The sequence below is a fragment of the Dasypus novemcinctus genome, chromosome 6 (assembly GCF_030445035.2).
Source record: "Dasypus novemcinctus isolate mDasNov1 chromosome 6, mDasNov1.1.hap2, whole genome shotgun sequence".
In the NCBI taxonomy this organism is placed as follows: Eukaryota; Metazoa; Chordata; class Mammalia; order Cingulata; family Dasypodidae; genus Dasypus; species Dasypus novemcinctus.
The window spans coordinates 124,424,798-124,430,750 of NC_080678.1; positions in this window are offsets into that span (position 1 = coordinate 124,424,798).

Below are 5,953 nucleotides of genomic sequence, written 5' to 3' on the forward strand. Positions count from 1 at the left end.
TGCTGTGTAGCAGTGCTCCAAAATGTATTCATCAAATGCAATGAATGTACCACACTAATGAAAGGAGTTCTTGATGTGAGAGGAGTGGGGGTTTTGGGGAATGGGGTATATGGGAACCCATTATGTTTTTTAATGTAACATTTTGTGTGATCTATGTGTCTTATTTTAAAAAGATAATAAAAATTCTTGAAAAGACAAATCAATAGCAAAAATAAGCAATAATATGATGCATGAAATTCCAAGAACAAACCCATTGTCCAAAAAGCATGCCACCTCACTAACAATCAGATATAATGCAAATTAAAACTGCAAAGTGGCTCTCACGTCACACTCCCATAATGGGAAAAATGTGGAACTGTGGCATTACCCCCAATACAGGATGACTGGGACTCTCTTTTCCTCCTGGTGGGAGAGTGAATTCACAATACCATTTGGAAAGCAATCTAGTTTTATCTAGAAGCCTGTGCCTTAGGAACTGCAAATGGAGTTTCACATACCCTACAGGGGTATTTTCCAAAGCATGATCCATGATGAGCCAGTATCAGCATTACTTGGGAGCTTGGTAGAAGTGCAAATCTATCATCCCACCCCAGACTTGTTTTAACAAGCCATCCAGAGCTCCTGGGGCAGGCTAAAGATTCAGAACCACTGCCCTACCAGTAGTCTTCCTGTTTCAGCAGGAGGTTTCTAGGGCCTTGCACCTTGACACGTTCTTTAAGAGGGAAGCCTGATAGATCTGGCTTCTTAGAACAGAGTGAAACTGAGAGTCAGGGCCCAGTGTGCAGACAATCCGATTTCCTCAAATGTACACATTTGCATCCAAGGAGGTATGTGTAAAAATAAAGTTTTTTAAACAATCTAAATATCCAATGATAGATACACATGCATTGGCAGGAATAAATTTTGAAAATCTATTGCTGGATGAAAAAAAGCAAATTGCAGAATAATGCCTATAGTACAGTACCATTCAACAGTAAGTTAAAATCACACCAAAAGCTTATTTAAGTATAAATATATATACATATGTATGAAAACACCAGAGATGTATACGTGGAAAGGTTCTATACCGATACGGGGCGAAAGGTTACCCAGGAGCAAGAAAGGCGAAGAAGGAGATGGAGGGGGTACAAAAGGACTTCCACTGTAAGACTTTATTTTTAAATAAACATACAGTACAAGGTCAATACTTGTTACAGCTGAGCGAGGGGTAAAAGATATTTCCTATTTATTCTGTATACTCTTCTCGAATATTTGGAGCATTTAGTAATAATTTGAAATTTAAGAAATAGTAGTTCGTTATACTTGAGAGTTCTAGAAACTCTTCATTTTCTGTGTAAGCAGAAATCTTTCAAAGGGACAAGCCTCAAAATCCAGGGCTTTTCAAAACTGATTCTCTGACATCTACTGGTAGTAGAAATAGTAACAATTTAATACACATTCAGAAACAAACTTGATTCCATGTATTATTAATATCTGGATTCTCAGTTCAATTACATTTTTTACAAAATATAAAAGGGCTCCTTTTTTTATTTGCTCTTTTCAGTAGTCTAGCCCTGAATAATTTTAATGGGGATGACACTTTGGAATAAGGTTACTGTTCCAGATACAGTAATTATGGGGCTGGACCGTCCCTCGTAGCGGTTCCGTGCTCCCCCAGCCAGAAGTCCCCCCGCTGCCAGATGCTCAGCACCCTGGGAGCACGGATGGAAGCCCGAGCCCACAGGGCCCCTCTGCCCGACCTTCCTCCGCTCCCCATGGCTCCACCACTCCTTCCCCGGCCCACGCCCTCCACCCCCATCCAGGCAGCTGCCGGCCCCACCTGCGAAACGAGGCCGCCTCACGCCTCGGCTTCCTTGGTTGCCCTGCCAGGTGCAGCACCCCTGGGAGGCAGGGGCCAGGCCTTCCACCCGTGTCCCCGCAGGGGCCTGGCACCCATGGGGCCCCCAGTCTCGTTGCTGAACAAGCGTCCCCTGCTGCAGCCCGGGGCAGGCCTTCGGGACCCCGCACCTGGACTGTGACCTGCCTCTGCCTAAGCTGGGGGGTCTCACCCAGGGTGGATTTCCAGGGGGTCTGCGGGAAGGCTTCAGGGGCTCTGTGAGTGTGGGCTAACTTTGGATAATTCTAAAATTTGAAGACATGATGATTTCAGCATCGTAAAACCATCTGCCGCGACATTCTGAGAAGGGGCCCGTGGTTTTCACCTGACTGGTAGCGGGTCCAAGGAACATGCAAGGTTCAGAACCCCTGGCCTAAGCCATCCCAAACCCCGTCCGTTCAACATCTGAAGGCAAGCGGAGGTGGCTCCAGGGGCTGAGCACCTGCTTCCCATATGGGAGGTGCCGTGTTCAGTTCCCAGTGCCTCCCAAAAACGAGGAGGGAACAAACAACAGGCCGACAAATGAAAAATCCAATTCAGGGGAGCTGATGTGGCTCAGTGGTTGAGCGCCAACTTAAAAAAAAAAAAATTTAACTTCTTTTGCCACATAAAGCCACTTTCCCTCCCCCCTTCCCAATTACAATTTTCAATGTTCCATCTCCATCCCCATTGTCAGCAGGTACTGCCTCAACTTCTGAGCTTGGATTTTGTGTGTTTGGTCTTCCACTCCCACGAAGCGCTAAGTTACCTCTCATACGGCATCAATAGCACAAACTCCAAACTTGTCATTTGGCCCTTGATCATCATGTACCTTCTCGCACATGCCCTAGAGCTCAGCGCCCGGAAGCACTTCAGTAGCACCTCTTGCACCAGATTCCATGCCAGAATCTGGCAAAGTCGTGGGGGGGGCCAGGAGAGACTTGGCGGAGATGAGGAAAATCACCAGCAGTTCGTGTGAGAGCCTGAAATCTCTGACCTGGAAGGTGGCCCTGCACAATTCTGAACCGACTGATGTGATGCACAAGCTGGCATTTCTTTATTCTGACAAGGAACTAGAGAAAACTGGTGCTGGGAAAGCGACTAGCTTGGAAGCCTGTCATCTGTGGCTTCAGAAGAGGCGTGAGCTTTAGATTGTTTGGATTCGGCTAGATGCACTGCAAGGAGAGTCAGAACCAGGGCATTTGGACAATACTGAAGCCACCTTGGCACTAGAGGTGCCAAAGAGGGGAACACTCTAGGAAAACAGTCAGCTCTGCCTTAGACATAGCTGCTTTACTGCCCCTTATGTGTCCAGTTACTCTCAAAGGGTGGTCTCTTAAACAGATAGTTACATGTGAAACAGAACTCAGTCACAAGCTCCAGCGCATAGCAGCCATATGATTTTGGGCAGTGACTCTCTGAGACTTCATTTCCCCTTATATTCAAATGCAGGCTCAGACCAACAAATCCATAAATTCCCAGTAAAACCCTTGGATTAGCATAGGCTCAAAGGAATGTCTAGCCTCTTCCCTCTCTTTCCCCTCTCCACTCAGTCCTGAGCCCCCTTCTTCACTGCATCCAGACAGAAAGAAGATTAGTGGTTGGGAGGATGGGAATTGGAGGGTCATCTCTAGAGTATGGTGCTTCTTCTGGGGGTGGTAAAGTTATAAAATTGCCTGCGATGATGGCTACACAACCATGTGAATACAGGAAAAAAACCACTGAGCTGTAAGCCTCAAATGGGTGAAGTAATGTGAGTCAATAAAGCTGTTACCAAAAAAATCATATACAACCACATCCCAAATAAAGCATCTTCAATTCATATAAACAACATAGCATCTAAAGAAAAACAATATGGCATCTAAAGAACTTAGAGAAAAACTTAGGTACCAAAACTATCAAACAAAAATAAAAAATACAGAGTTTGAAGAAAATAAAAACATTAGAGAAATTTAAGGTACCCAAAAGTATCTCCTCCTTCCATCCACCTTAGATGAAAAAAAAAACAAAAACAAATATTTACATAGTATCACAAATGTGTGGCACAGTGACCACAAATGAAATGTTGAGAAATTACTGTATCAAATTTTAATTATCAAAACTCTAATAACAGTGTAGTGTTTTTCTTGTGTTTTCTCAGAAGATGACATACAATTTCAGCTTTGCTTTGGCTGAATATAACATGTGGCCATGGGAAAATCAGTCAACATGAGTATTTGGTGCCCTTGAATTTTTGGATGGTCTGTCATAGCTCACATTTCTCAGTGAGGAAAACAGTTCCCAAGCTTATGTACTTTGTGTCGCTCCACTCTGCCTTCCATTTCTCTTCTCATATCCTTGTCTTCCCTGAGACCACTACAGAAAAAACTAGAAAAATGCCCCAGAGGTGTGTCTGTGCACAGGCTCCAGCCTTGCCCGACCCTCAGGCAGTGGGCACTGCTCCGCTGCTTTCTTGTTCCACCAGCCTCTTTGCCTGGGGCCCTGAGCACCTCTTAGTCTTTGGGGGCTACTGTCCCCGGAGGATGCATCTGTTTCATCTCCTTCTTGACCTCATTCCACCTCCTCTCAGTGGTGCCTGGCTTTGGCTGGGAGCAAGTGTCAAACAAGACAACCCGCATCCCAGAGCACAATTCTCCACCCTGTGACTTGCCGACCCCAGCTCCAGGCTGCGCTTCTCAGGCCCTGGCACAGGCTGTTCTGAGCCCAGACCTCCCTTGCCTGCACTTCCACTCCCAGCCCTCCAAGCAGTGTCCTCAGAGACCTGGGCTGAGGTGTGGAAGGACACGAAGCCACCTGGCTCCTGGACATCTGCTCTGATAGGTGGGAATGCACTTAGGTCTCCATGCTGGTACACAATGTACAAAGTTGGAAGGTATAGTATAACCAAAATAAGCAAATTCTTAAAAAAGAAAAAGAGGCAAGCAGGCAGATGTGGCTCAAGTGATAGAGCTTCCATCTACCATATGGGAGGACCTGGGTTTGATCCCTGGGGCCTCCTGGTGAAAAAGAAGAAGAGAAAGTGTGCCCACATGCCCTCGCGAGTGCCTGCGTGGTGAGCCAGTGCCCCACGCAAGTGAGTTACACAGCAAGATGATGACGCATCAAAAGAGAGACAAGGGGAGCGTCAAGGTGAAGCACAGCAGAGACCAGGAACTGAGGTGGCTCAGTTAACAGGGAACCTCCCTCCCATCAGAGATCCCCGGGATCGAATCCTGGTGAATCCTAGAGGAGAGAAAATGAGAAGAGAAGACAACACAGACAGCAAAAAGAGCAGGGCAGGAGGAGGGGAAGGAGGGAAATGAATGAATGAATGAATGAATGAATGAACGAATAAATCTTTAAAAAAAAAAAAGAGCCTCTTCCTGTCATTTGTGTAGTCACGCCTGTACCCGTGTACCTGTAAGGAAATGGAAAGGCCTCACAACATAGACTTGGATTTGGAAGGCTCTTGTAAAGGAAGCAAGGTTACCCCAGAGTCCAAGGCTAGACCTCAAGGTCCCCAGGGGCCGACAGTGCAGCCTGCCTTGCCTGCGCTCGGGGGGATCCTCCCTTCAACCCCATCCTTAGCCCAGTGCTTGTTCCACAGGAAGTGATGCTTCTCTGTACCCAGAACTTCAGTCCCACCCGGTTTACCCTGTGTGGAGGTGGGCAGAGAGCTGAGGAAGGGGAGGTCCCCACAGCTGGCCATGGGGAAGTTCAGGAAAGTCCTCCCAGCAGGAGAGTGGGGACACCGGCCCCACGCCCGGTGCTTGGAGGGAGAGCTCCTGAGCAGCCCTTCCCAGCACGGCTCGCTCCCAGGGAAGGGCCCAAGCCCTGCGCCCCGCGGCCTCTTTCAGCTGCTTCTGTCTCAGGCAATCTTGTTCTCACAGAGGTACCCACATTATTTTCTAGCTCTTGTTCCATTAGCCCCTTTGGGTTGCTTTAGAAAACTCTCCTGTTCTCTCAATGGAATCATACCAGTATTCAGTAGCAGTGGGGAGCTCAACACAAATTTTTAAGCTTACCCTTGAATTCCATTTACAAAGCTGCTTTAGAAATAGAAGGGGGAAAGTGCAGTTCAAGTTTGGAAGGGGAAACATACAAATTGAGGACCTCTGA